The 14,802-nt window shown below is 37.4% G+C and overlaps 1 protein-coding gene across 1 annotated transcript in view; it reads left to right on the top strand.

Moving 5' to 3' along the window:
* The first annotated feature begins 1,563 nt into the window (after nucleotides 1-1,563).
* The window catches only part of LOC120413669 (protein peste), a 37,839-nt gene continuing 24,600 nt past the window's right edge, over nucleotides 1,564-14,802 (top strand). The window contains exon 1 of the mRNA XM_039574595.2: nucleotides 1,564-2,312. The gene's annotated coding sequence lies outside the window, so the exon portion shown is untranslated. The remainder of the gene's footprint in view (nucleotides 2,313-14,802) is intronic.

The following is a 14,802-nucleotide window of genomic DNA, read 5'->3' as shown; positions in this document are numbered from 1 at the left end:
TTGGTTAAAGCAGTGTTGACATATCGTGGCACCCGTTTTTTGAAACTGATAACTTCAAATAGCTATATCTCGGCAATGATACAACCAAATGTCTTCAAATTTGTTTTGGTAATAGATAAAAATGACTATTTTAATGCCCTGAAAACAGATTCAAAAAAAGTTTTAATGTGTGCGCATACCAACCTTTGAAATTTTTTACGATTTACATGTATGTAACCCCTTAATTAAATTTGAATAGGGTAGGGTAGTCATCAATGAGACACTTTTAGTTTTCAACTTTCAACGATTTTTCTATTTTTTTCATCATCATGTTTTAATGAGCTTTTTGTTGCATTTTTTTTCTTTTAATGTGTTCTAACATTGACCAAAATATGAGATCGATCCGACATCTACAGCCAGAGTTATTTAACTGTCTCATTGTAGACGCACTTGGCAGGAACAATGAGACAGGTGGGGAACAATGAGACACTGTACGAAAATCAATGCTTTTCTAGTAAAACATCATGTTTTTGTATTGTCCCATTGCAGGTGACTTGCCTTGAACATTTTAGAACAATTTTATCAAAATGAAACTTTAAATAACAAAAGTTATGCTTAAAAGTATTTAAATTTTGTAAAATCCATATATTTATACCAAATAACTTTGTATTTTTGGTTAAATGAAGTTAAAACTCTATAAATATGCCAAAAATCACTTTCAATTCATGTATTGAAAGCTTTCCATAGATTTTGAAAAGTTTAATTAAGAAAAATCAAAGTGTCTCATTGTTACCCATGGGCTGAAATGAGTGGGGAACAATGAGACAGCCCTGAATTATGGATATATTCTAAATTTTGGCCAAACCTAATGAAAGGACATTGTAGCCCAACTCATTCCCTGTAGAACGTCGAAAGAAATTTGAAGAAATATTAGTTTTGGTGTAAATGGCAGCCTACGAGCGAAAAAGTATTTTTGATCCATAATTTACTTTTACACCCCAGAATCAAACATTTATAAATAACTTTTCAAGGGAGCGTCCATAACCAAAGCCACTATTATGGCAGACGTGTATCCAGTAGACACACCTTTCCCTGAGCCTGATTGGTTGAAACTACGACTTGTAAGAGCCATTTTATCATTGTTCCCCGTGTCTCATTGATGACTACTCTACCCTACATTTTTACCAGTTATTAAAAAAAAAACAATACAAATTTATATATTTTTTGTACACCCCCAGTACATCATGAACCGGCTTTTATGCGATCAAAACAAAAGTTTGCAGAGCAAATACAACAAAAACCTACTCATTCGTACTCATACACCGCGAGTCATAACCCCTTCAAATTTTAATTCCTGCCCAAAGCCAACCTCGAAGTGGATTTCAAGTCGCGATTCTTGGTGTAAAATTGCCGTCAAACGTGTGTGTGCGTTAGACTGAGTTTGTATTGCATGATTTTTGGCGACGTCCAAACCATACACTTGCTCATCCTTGCTGCTACAGTCCGTTTGGTGGTAGTTCTAATAGAACCCCGACCGCACACTCGCGTAAATGGTGTGCGTCGCGACGACGTTTCGACCAGTACGAGAACGGCCACCGCGGCGAGCAGATGTGCTGAGAAATTTCGCGCGCGCTTCTAACAATAGAACCAAGTTGAGTTGATATTTTTTGTCATGGGTTTTATTTTGAAGAAATAAGGAAGAGTAACAAGAGTGCAATTATAAGATGACATGTTTTTCATGAAGAGACACGCGACCTACAGACTAAACTAAACTAAACTGAATGAAAACGATAATAGCCAGCGATAGTGGATGACGCGACGCGTCAAAGTTCTGTCTGTGATACGATTCGTTACACGTGCTTGATGGTGTTTGAAAACGGGGTGAATCAGTTATCTAACCAGTAAACCGAGCTGCAGAGTGCCAAAAATTGAGTTGTCAGCACGCCAAAAGTGCTGCCAATTGCGTGTCATCCAGTAACTCTTACAAGTGGGAACACACTGCAGAACAAAGCAAAGTGCGTATAAATGTTATGGTTCAGTGGTTTTGCGTTGTCAATTTTTTAAGAAGATAGTTTTGTTCGTTAGTTATTAGGTACTATAATGAGATTAGCTTTAGTGAATTCAATTTGTCGTGTATAAAATTTCCCGAATGAATATCCATCCATGTGACCCTAATTACCTCGCAATACATCAAAGTAGGCTGACGTTGTCGGATTGGAAGATTTGAAACCCCCCGATCTGGATCGAAGAATGCGTTGTCATTGTAACGGTGTACGCACGTGATTTTTGTCATATCGGCTGCCGCCCCCTCCAGTAGCAGACTTCTGGGAAAGGTGAGTTTGCAAAACTTGTGAATTTTTGTGCTTTTCCAAAGGTTTCCACCATATTAACCCACAAATAAAACATCAAGCAATTTTGTCACATAAATTAAAAAAGTATAAATTGAAACAATAAGCTATGCAAAAAAATATATTGAATTATTTTTTTTGAAAAAAAAAGTTTTTTCGGTATTGTGCATTGGAATTTCAAGATAATAATTCAAAATATTTTTTAACGAGCCCAAACATGCTAAATGCAGAAAAATGAAATTTGAAATTTGACAAATCATGAAGAAAAACACTTTTTGCGTTATTGTCGGGTCCGGTGGTTTAGTGGTTAGCGTGGTAGCCTCCAAACCCCAGTATGGCCTGGGTTCAATCCCAGACGGACCCGGTGGCATTTTTCGAGACGAGATTTGCCTGACCACGCCTTCTATCGGATGGGGAAGTAAAACGTCGGTCCATTAGCGTAAAAGAGGTTTTGAGTGACTCACCACACATAACCTTCGGACGCCTAGAAATGAGCAGAAACTTGCAACAGAGACCACAAAAGACCCGGGGGTCGTAAAAGTGGATTGCTTTTTTTTTGCGTTACTGTGCATCGGAATTTTACAAAAATCAAATAATGTTTAACTTTGCCCACAAATGGTAATTATAATTATAGGCTATTGCAATTTTAATTTCAAGTATTTGTTCATACCTCTCTGCTGAAAAAAATAGGGGGTAGAAAAATAATGATGGCTGAAAATTAAATATTTAATTTAAATAAAAACTTGCAATTATTGATACTATTTGCTTAAAATTTGTAAAAATTGGGATTGAAATTAAGTTTTTTATTGGTTTATCCTATAATGCATTTATCATCAAAGATATTGTGTAGATTACGCGAATCGATTTTTTTTTGTATTTTTTTTATTTGTATGATATTTTTTGTATGCTAAGTTTTTCCATACAAGTACCAAACATGAACCATGGAAAAGGATTTTCGGATAGATTTGGTATCTTAGGCAAAAATGTAAGGACTTTTTTTTTGAAAAAAAAAAAATGATGCACGGAAAAATATCAAATTTTTTTGTTTCACTTTTTGTCACTAAAAGTTGAATTCCAAAAATAGGGGAAATATACCCTTTCTAATCAAACACCTATCTTCGTCATATGGAGAGTTTGATGCTCGATTTAAGCTCCAAAAATATTATTTAGGCTATAAACTTACCAGCAACAGCACCGCCTCGAGTAAGCACGCAAATGTATGCCACTTACTGGCCAAAAAGATCAAATTTAATGCACTTTTGATCATAATTTCTGTTTTGCGAGACCATTTCTCATCATTTTGGTGGCACACACATCCACATGCAAGATGAGAGGTTAACTGCTTAACGAAAGTCGCCATCAATATCTTTTCACTTGCGCTAACGATTTCAAAGCGCTTAAGAGATAAAATTGCTTCCAACTACCGGCAACATGTTCTTTTGCACATTAGTTAGTCACTCACTTGAAAAATAATCCCGAAAAAAGTAAATAATTAGCAAGCACTATCAAAAAAACAAACGCGCTAAGTCTTTTGACGTTTGAATTTTGACGACCCATTCCAATCGAATGCTGAAGAAAACCGAGCGAGGAGCGAAGGCAAATAGGGGGAGAGGGGGTAATATGCACCCCCTAAGGGAAAACTGTGATTTCTCAACCATTACAGCTTTACTGTGGAAGAATTTTGTTCGATGTTCTAAAACAACTATTATTCTTCGTCATCCATGTGAAAAAAGTCTTAAAAAACCTCAAAATTGTTCGAAAATATCAAATTTCTAAAAACATTTTTGATTCATTTCAAACAACCATGCGGGGCAATATGCACCGCAACATTGGGGCAAAATGCACCACAACAACGGGGCAAAATGCACCACAACATGGGGCAAAATGCACCGGGTAAAAGCAGTTTTCACTAGTCACCACTAGATGACACCGTTGTTTTTACAAAGGAGCTTCACAGCGGTGCATTTTGCCCCGACCACGCTTTTTGCAGAAAATTTAATTAAAAATGCATTTGTTGATGTTTTTGGACTCATCGATCTACAGAATAGTGAAGATTATGGCAAAAACAATAAACCTCAATACTTACAATAACAATAAATGCTTTTTATATTGTCCAAAAATCATAATGAAAGTTCAATGAAAATTAGATGAAAACACAACCTTTGGGTCTCGTGGCGCAGGGGTAGCGGCTTCGGCTGCCGATCCCGATGATGCTATGAGACGCGGGTTCGATTCCCGCCTTATCCACTGAGCTTCTATCGGATGGTGAAGTAAAACGTCGGTCCCGGTTTCTCCTGTCTCGTCAGAGGCGCTGGAGCAGAAATCCCACGTTAGAGGAAGGCCATGCCCCGGGGGGCGTAGTGCCAATAGTTTCGTTTTTTACAACCTTTTAAAGTTTTGCAAATAACTTAATCTTTTTTTATACTACGATGCTCAAATTTTTCCAGCATGGTTCAGAAATGTTAAGCTTTCAATTTCTATGAGTTTTTCCCGGAAAAATCTTCCAAATACCGAGAAAAGCAGGGAGTGCATTTTGCCCCGGGGGTGCATATTACCCCCACTCCCCCTAATGGACAAAGGCTGGCCACCAACACCACCAACATGCTGGTGCAGCGCCTGTTGGAGTGAGCAAGTGCTGCCAGGAAACTTTCGCTATAAATGCTACTTTTCGTGAGTGTTCGCTTAAAATTTCATCAATTTTGGCAGCACTAAGTAGACCCAAAAGAGCGCTGGAAGAAAAAAAGAACTAAGCTGAAAATAGAAAAATGGGCGTGGTCCAATGCACTCGACTGATTAGAATGCATTTTTGAAATATTTTTTTTAAATGCTTGTGAAAATAAACAGAAATGTTCACAAAAAGTTGCTCTACTCGTTGGTGTACTTGGTTTTAGTGAATTTCAAGGAACAATCCAGATTATCCAGCATCATTCAAACACGACCGCTTTTTAGGCTTAAAATGGGCATATTTCCCCTTCGTACTTTTTTAATATTAGATTTTTTTATATGTGTATTGTCACCCTAATGGACAGCTTTCTTTGTATGGATAACTGTATGGATGCACCGATGACAAAAATATGTCTTCTTTGGCCACAGGGAAGGTACCGAGCAAGCGTCAGGCAAATAAAAAAAATGCAAAAACAATAAACTTAAAATGACTGTTTTCGTAGATAGTTCCCAGTCACGAAATATTCTAGCAGAGCTGGTTCTGTCAGAACGGTGGAACATTTCTGCTAGAATGCTGTAAGAATATCCAGCTTTGTGAGAACTCTGCTAGAATCCTGCTAAAACGTCGTGACTGGGTTGCTCTTCTGGAATTGAGAATTCATGAAACAAAAGAAGAATCGGAAAAACAATTCGTAAAGCGGACAAAATTCTCTCCAATTTTCTTGTTTGCCTTCGTGAATAGGACTGTTTGTTTTTGAGAAACAGTACTTAAAGCCAACATCTTGGAAATTATTGGTTAGGTTTTCATTGTTATAAAATGAAACTTTTGCAAAAAATTCTGGTCTTTTCCACAAAAATATTTTCAAAATTTTTAAACGCAATTATTCTTTTGAATGGGCCAAAATCACTTATTTTGGACATTTTCAGATGTTGGGCTGGATTCTTAAATTTCAATATTATTAAAAAAAAAAACAGAAAATTGCTCAAATGAATGACCAATAATTTCCAAGACATGTGATTTTAAAAATGAATTTTAACTAGATGACAATGAGAAAAACTATTTAAAAAAAAAATTAAGCTTTAACCCTCTACTGCCCAAATTTTTTTTTCGAAAATTTTTGTTTTTCCCGTGTTCAGGAGGTCATTTTGAGCAACTTTTGTTCTACAAAAAACTTTACTTCTCTTGTTTTATTTTTAGTATTTTAATTTGCATTTATCTTGTTTAGTTTATGTTTGTTTTTGGTAGCATTTGGCCTATTTTACCACCTCCTATCATTACATTTTGCCTATCTAATTTTTTCATGTTTTTACAGTCACTTTATCAATTTTTTGCTTGTTTTTCACATTTTCTGCTCTAAAATGGAACCATTATCATTTAAATTGTAAAAAAATGCGTAGATGCATAGTCTGGGACACTAGAAAAATTACTGCATACTTCTTTTTACTTAAAATATAGGAAATTTTAGTAAAAAACACAGCCAAAGTTGACCCCTAAAAAAATTACATTTTTAAAAACATTGACAAAGTCACATAAAACAAGTTAAACTTCCAGCCCATATATTTTGAAAAATTTTAAGAGTTCTTCTTTCCAATGCTTTTTAGAGATCAAAAATTGGTTGAAAAATTGATTTTTGGTGATTTTTTAAATCGAAGCCCGTCTAAAGGCGGGGTTGGGTTGTAGAGGGTTAAATGGCGTTTCTCAGCAACTAGCATGGAATGCTAGTCAACAAAGTTTTAAAATTCTCTTAGCTTTTCGAACATTTTTTTTTTATCCGCCCTAAAATGGCTAAAACATTAACAGAAAAAATCAAAAAATACAAAACTATCTTGAAAAGCAATTCTAGAGTTTTTTTTAAAGGACCTATAAGCTATTGTCTTTCATATGTTTATACTGCCCCTGTTCGCATAAATGTCCCATATGCATTTTCTGTATGTTGAGAAAAAGAGCTTCGAAGTTTAAAAAAAAAAATTTAATCAGGAATTTCAAATATACAATTATTCCACTGGCAATTCAATCAGCAGGCATCTCAAACATGCTCTTCTTTATGTTTTTGATTAGTTAACAAAGTTTTTTGATTGATTTATGGCTATCGATTTATAAGAGTACACAGGGTGGGACGTGGAATGTGAACATTTTCTTCATAGTCTATCAAAATGTTCGCAAACCATCACGATCAAAGCATGCTATCTAGGTAACCCCTGATTGTAAACAATATGTTTGATGGAAAAATGTGAAAATTGTAATTTTAAAATGTGTTGAAACCTTCAGTTATGTGATTTGTATGAATTTTTTATGTAAAAACGGTGTAAGGTGGCCTGGTTGTGAACGAGATGCCTACATTCAAGACATTTACAGGCCAAATAGGCCAATTTACAGGCCAGGCGGGAAAAGATTGTGAACATTCCCATGATGCGAACATTTTTAATATGGGACAAACAACCTTGCTGTATATTTTCAATTTTGTGGAACAAAGTGGTTAATATTTTTTGTTCAGACTAAAGCACCGTAAGAATGGGAGCTGTTCCAGTATCTAACTAAAAATCGACCAAAATGCATATGGGACATTTATGCAAACAGGTACAGTACAGGACCTTTTTTTAAAAAAAACCCCTAGAATTGCAGAATGCTAGGGAATTAAATTCACCTGTGAAATAAGCTTTCTTCTGGAGGGATAAGAGTAAGAAAGAAAATGTTAATAGTAAGAAATTCTACAGAAAAAACTGTGCATGAATGTGCGCTTTAATAAACGATGATCAAGAATTAATTTTCACTCAAATAACACCATTCATACGAGTTTAACCGCGCTTTTCACCCCCTCGAAAATCCTCATTTCGATCGACTTATCAATGGGTAAAAGGGGCAGATAACCATCATTATCTCAATTCGCGCGCAAAAAAAAAACACTGTTCTCAACCTCGCCAGGGGCCAGGTGTTCACGCCTTATCGCACACTCAATATCGTTCCATTATGGGTGTGCTTTAATTTTGATAACAACAGTTCGTAATACCTGAACATCGTACGGGAGCATCGGCGATGGTGCTCTTTGCTGGAATGTTCCAATATGGCGAATCACACTCCTTTCACGAAAAGATAAGGGTTGCTTAATTTTTGCAATACTTCAGTAATGTTTATCTGTATTATTTGTTTTTTGGGGGTTTTCGCCACGAAAGTTAAGTTGTTGAAGAGTCAGGTGTTCATGCGGTGGTTTTATCAGGTTGATAGCCCGCCTTTTGAGTCATTGTTTGCTCTTCGTGTGTAGGAGGTGTCTTTTGTCATATATTTGCTCATTAAATTATCATGCGTATGCTAAATGAATGAGTGGACTTTCAACAAGACCAAACGGAATTCTAAGCTAAATGATGCATTTTGAGTATTCTAGACTATTCATTTGAAGAGAGTTTAAAATCCTTGCATAATCACTTGAAGAATCTCCAGCTGAAATACGTTTGCTTGAAGAAGAGTAAAAATTGATAACGTTAGTCGCTACCACTATCAGCTGCCCGTTATCAGTGTTGCCATAACGGTGTTGCACATGCATTTACACACGAGCTACCTTATCCCGGTAGTGGAATACCAACTTGCTTGCAAATGCTCCCGACACTATTTTTCGCTCAAATTACAAAACTGATAATAGCTGACGGGAACGGAACAAAAAATGCTAAGCTGCTCGTAAAATTGTGACGGATTTACTGCTAAGAAAATATTGTGCAATATTTACCAGGAAGTAAAATCTTTTAGCTTTGTGGTGCAAATTGTTCTGAAAATCTCAAATTGATTGGCTCTAACAGGGTCGAACAATTTCGAATACCGCAGACGTTTGAGGTGACTTGAGTTTATGCATGCGTCAAAAATCCTAATTTGATTAATAGAACATTTCATCTGCATCAAATTATCACCTGTATTCAACGATATTCAATAATAATAAAACTTTTTGAGTCTCGTCAATCGGAGCGAATTAGAATTTGGGACAGCTGTTTTAACCATGTTGGAGCACAATTATGATTTTTCAGGTTGATGTCGGTTAGAACAGACTCCGACCAACAAAATTTATACATCCACTTTCAATCAGACTGTCGTCCCGATTCACCCCAGTTGATGGTGCTTTAAACTGTGGTTCAAATTAAAAAAATAGAAGCAACAACTAATAAAGTACTCAAACCGAGTTAAACTGCTTTCAAAAGTTCAAAACGATGCCAAAAATGTTGCATAAATCAAACTTATTTGAATATAGGTCACATGAAGCTTCGAACAACGTTGCGATGCATTTTTATTGTTTAAAAGGGAGGACGAAATGGACGCGAAAATCCATTAAATGAACAAAAGTTTGTTTGCCAAAATGTTATGACAAAATGGATGATTTATATACTTACAGTGTATAAGAACTTTTAGTGTAAAATATGAGGTCTTATTTTCACAAAATGACTATTTTTTTAAAATACTCAAATTGTCATAATTTGCAATATGAGTATCAAGCGATGAAAAATTTGTATTGATGTTTACTGCATTAGAGATTTTAGTTTCAAATAATAAAGTTTTCAAAATATGCATTATAGATAAAACGAAGTGCAATTGTGTGTGGATTCTCACAACATAACAGTTTCCTAGATGTGAAATACTCCTATTTTCATAAAATACTATTAAGGCAATTCGATAGCGGTGTGCTCTAATGTTCTAACTGAAAATTGGGCCAAAATGAGTTAATGATGCCATCTTTTAGCTAATTAAATTCCCTACAAAACGCTTCTAACAGATCTGAAAAATTCGTTTCCTACGCGGAGATATCGCCTTGCAACCATTTGTACTAACTGACATTTTCGAACGCATCATGGATGTGCTCTCTTATTTTTCATCATGGCTTGACCTTTTGAAAACACGCAAATCCATAAAATTACGATTACACTATAATATTATGGTAAATTGCCAGGTGTCCTTACTAGTTTGAGCAATATTATGGAGCACTATTTTGGAAGGCAAATAGCACAAGTGTGCACATTTGGAAGCGAGAAGGAATTATCAGTTAGGTGAAGTGTGTTAAAATGGTTTCGTGGAGTAGTTTTTTTTTGTTTGGACGACCCATTGATTAGGATTAGTGTACTTAGGTTCTGTAGGCTAGTTTAAAATGTTGTTACGTAGTTTTCTTTGCATGGACGACCCCTGCAGTTGTACTAAGAGTGCACAACGACTTGAAGAATGTTTCAAATTGGACTTTTGGGTTGGGGAAAAATGTTGTTACGTCGTTTTTTTTTTCATGGACGACCCCTTCAGTTGTGCTAAGAGTGCACAACGACTTGAAGAATGTTTAAAATTGACTTTTAGGTTGGGCTAAGTGGGTAATGGGTTGGGAAAAATGTTGTAACGTCGTTTTTTTTCATGGACGATCCCTTCAGTTGTGCTAGGAGTGCACAACGACTTGAAGAATGTTTCAAATTGGACTTTTGAGTTGGGCTAAGTGGGTAATGGGTTGGGGAAAAATGTTGTTACGTCGTTTTTTTTCATGGACAACCCCTTCAGTTGTGCTAAGAATGCACAACGACTTGAAGAATGTTTCAAAGTGGACTTTTGGGTTGGGCTAAGTGGGCATTGGGTTGGGGAAAATTATTGTTACGTCGTTTTTTTTTTGCATGGACGACCCCTTCAGTTGTGCTAGGAGTGCACAACGACTTGAAGAATGTTTCAAATTTGACTTTTGGGTTGGGCTAAGTGGGTAATGGGTTGGGGAAAAATGTTGTTACGTCGTTTTTTTTTCATGGACGACCCCTTCAGTTGTGCTAGGAGTGCACAACGACTTGAAGAATGTTTCAAATTAGACTTTTGGGTTGGGCTAAGTGGGTAATGGGTTGGAGAAAAATGTTGTTACGTCGTTTTTTTCATGGACGACCCCTACAGTTGTGCTAAGAGTGCACAACGACTTGAAGAATGTTTAAATTTGACTTTTAGGTTGGGCTAAGTGAGTAATGGGTTGGGGAAAAATGTTGTTACGTCGTTTTTTTTTTCATGGACGACCCCTTCAGTTGTGCTAAGAGTGCACAACGACTTGAAGAATGTTTCAAAGTGGACTTTTAGGTTGGGCTAAGTGGGTAATGGGTTGGGGAAAAATGTTGTTACATCGTTTTTTTTCATGGACGATCCCTTCAGTTGTGCTAGGAGTGCACAACGACTTGAAGAATGTTTCAAACTGGACTTTTGGGTTGGGCTAAGTGGGCATTGGGTTGGGGAAAATTATTGTTACGTCGTTTTTTTTGCATGGACGACCCCTTCAGTTGTGCTAGGAGTGCACAACGACTTGAAGAATGTTTCAAATTGGACTTTTGGGTTGGGCTAAGTGGGTAATGGGTTGGGGGAAAATGCTGTTAAGTCGTTTTTTTTCATAAACGACCCCTACAGTTGTGCTAAGAGTGCACAACGACTTGAAGAATGTTTAAATTTGACTTTTAGGTTGGGCTAAGTGAGTAATGGGTTGGGAAAAAATGTTGTTACATCGTTTTTTTTCATGGACGACCCCTGCAGTTGTGCTAGGAGTGCACAACGACTTGAAGAATGTTTCAAACTGGACTTTTGGGTTGGGCTAAGTGGGCATTGGGTTGGGGAAAATTATTGTTACGTCGTTTTTTTTTGCATGGACGACCCCTTCAGTTGTGCTAGGAGTGCACAACGACTTGAAGAATGTTTCAAATTGGACTTTTGGGTTGGGCTAAGTGGGTAATGGGTTGGGGAAAAATGTTGTTACGTCGTTTTTTTTCATGGACGACCCCTACAGTTGTGCTAAGAGTGCACAACGACTTGAAGAATGTTTAAATTTGACTTTTAGGTTGGGCTAAGTGAGTAATGGGTTGGGGAAAAATGTTGTTACGTCGTTTTTTTTTCATGGACGACCCCTTCAGTTGTGCTAAGAGTGCAAAACGACTTGAAGAATGTTTCAAAGTGGACTTTTAGGTTGGGCTAAGTGGGTAATGGGTTGGGAAAAATGTTGTTACGTCGTTTTTTTTCATGGACGACCCCTTCAGTTGTGCTAGGAGTGCACAACGACTTGAAAAATGTTTCAAATTGGACTTTTGGGTTGGGCTAAGCGGGCAATGAGTTGGGGAAAATTATTGTTACGTCGTTTTTTTTGCATGGACGACCCCTAAAGTTGAGCTAAGCGTGCACAACGACATGAAGAATGTTTCAAATTGGACTTTTGAGTTAGGCTACTATACAATATTATATCATTTTAACAGAATTTAGAGTCATAGAGACGCACCTGAGAAATGGTAAAATCCGTAAAAAAAATACTTTCACCCCCACTAACAATACGTAGTATTTTTTTGCATAAACGAACCCTGCAGTTAAGCTGAGAGTGGACAACGACTTAAAGAATCTTTTCAATTTGGTCTTTTGGGTTGGAACCCACTTGTAAAATGTTGTTACGTAGCTGAAACTTTGCATACATGTTTCCTGTACAATATAGCTCATACAAAATCCCATACAAAGTACTTAAAAAGATAAAAAAAAAACTCACGACCCACTTAGCCCAACCAAAAATCCAATTTAATATTCTTCAAGTCGTTGTGCACTCTTAGTTCAACTGCAGGGGTCGTCCATGCAAAAAAACGACGTAACAACATTTTTCCCCAACCCATTACCCACTTAGCCCAACCCAAAAGTCAAATTTAATATTCTTCAAGTCGTTGTGCACTCTTAGCTCAACTGCAGGGGTCGTCCATGCAAAAAAAAAACGACGTAACAACATTTTTCCCCAACCCATTACTCACTTAGCCCAACCTAAAAGTCAAATTTAAACATTCTTCAAGTCGTTGTGCACTCTTAGCTCAACTGCAGGGGTCGTCCATGCAAAAAAAAACGACGTAACAACATTTTTCCCCAACCCATTACCCACTTAGCCCAACCCAAAAGTCAAATTTAATATTCTTCAAGTCGTTGTGCACTCTTAGCTCAACTGCAGGGGTCGTCCATGCAAAAAAAACGACGTAACAACATTTTTCCCCAACCCATTACCCACTTAGCCCAACCCAAAAGTCAAATTTAATATTCTTCAAGTCGTTGTGCACTCTTAGCTCAACTGCAGGGGTCGTCCATGCAAAAAAAAACGACGTAACAACATTTTTCCCCAACCCATTACCCACTTAGCCCAACCCAAAAGTCAAATTTAATATTCTTCAAGTCGTTGTGCACTCTTAGCTCAACTGCAGGGGTCGTCCATGCAAAAAAAACGACGTAACAACATTTTTCCCCAACCCATTACCCACTTAGCCCAACCCAAAAGTCAAATTTAATATTCTTCAAGTCGTTGTGCACTCTTAGCTCAACTGCAGGGGTCGTCCATGCAAAAAAAAAACGACGTAACAACATTTTTCCCCAACCCATTACCCACTTAGCCCAACCCAAAAGTCCAATTTGAAACATTCTTCAAGTCGTTGTGCACTCTTAGCTCAACTGCAGGGGTCGTCCATGCAAAAAAAACGACGTAACAACATTTTTCCCCAACCCATTACCCACTTAGCCCAACCCAAAAGTCAAATTTAATATTCTTCAAGTCGTTGTGCACTCTTAGCACAACTGCAGGGGTCGTCCATGCAAAAAAAAACGACGTAACAACATTTTTCCCCAACCCATTACCCACTTAGCCCAACCCAAAAGTCAAATTTAATATTCTTCAAGTCGTTGTGCACTCTTAGCTCAACTGCAGGGGTTGTCCATGCAAAAAAAACGACGTAACAACATTTTTCCCCAACCCATTACCCACTTAGCCCAACCCAAAAGTCCAATTTGAAACATTCTTCAAGTCGTTGTGCACTCTTAGCTCAACTGCAGGGGTCGTCCATGCAAAAAAAAACGACGTAACAACATTTTTCCCCAACCCATTATCCACTTAGCCCAACCTAAAAGTCAAATTTAATATTCTTCAAGTCGTTGTGCACTCTTAGCTCAACTGCAGGGGTCGTCCATGCAAAAAAAAAACGACGTAACAACATTTTTCCCCAACCCATTACCCACTTAGCTCAACCCAAAAGTCCAATTTGAAACATTCTTCAAGTCGTTGTGCACTCCTAGCACAACTGCAGGGGTCGTCCATGCAAAAAAAAACGACGTAACAACATTTTTCCCCAACCCATTACCCACTTAGCCCAACCCAAAAGTCAAATTTAATATTCTTCAAGTCGTTGTGCACTCTTAGCTCAACTGCAGGGGTCGTCCATGCAAAAAAAACGACGTAACAACATTTTTCCCCAACCCATTACCCACTTAGCCCAACCCAAAAGTCCAATTTGAAACATTCTTCAAGTCGTTTTTCCCCAACCCATTACTCACTTAGCCCAACCTAAAAGTCAATTTTAAACATTCTTCAAGTCGTTGTGCACTCTTAGCTCAACTGCAGGGGTCGTCCATGCAAAAAAAAACGACGTAACAACATTTTTCCCCAACCCATTACCCACTTAGCCCAACCCAAAAGTCAAATTTAATATTCTTCAAGTCGTTGTGCACTCTTAGCTCAACTGCAGGGGTTGTCCATGCAAAAAAAAACGACGTAACAACATTTTTCCCCAACCCATTACCCACTTAGCCCAACCCAAAAGTCCAATTTGAAACATTCTTCAAGTCGTTGTGCACTCTTAGCTCAACTGCAGGGGTCGTCCATGCAAAAAAAAACGACGTAACAACATTTTTCCCCAACCCATTATCCACTTAGCCCAACCTAAAAGTCAAATTTAATATTCTTCAAGTCGTTGTGCACTCTTAGCTCAACTGCAGGGGTCGTCCATGCAAAAAAAAAACGACGTAACAACATTTTTCCCCAACCCATTACCCACT

Source organism: Culex pipiens, chromosome 3 (assembly GCF_016801865.2).
Source record: "Culex pipiens pallens isolate TS chromosome 3, TS_CPP_V2, whole genome shotgun sequence".
Classification (NCBI taxonomy): domain Eukaryota; kingdom Metazoa; phylum Arthropoda; class Insecta; order Diptera; family Culicidae; genus Culex; species Culex pipiens.
The sequence above is the reverse complement of the archived record's forward strand: the minus strand, read 5'-3'. Positions and strand labels throughout refer to the sequence as shown.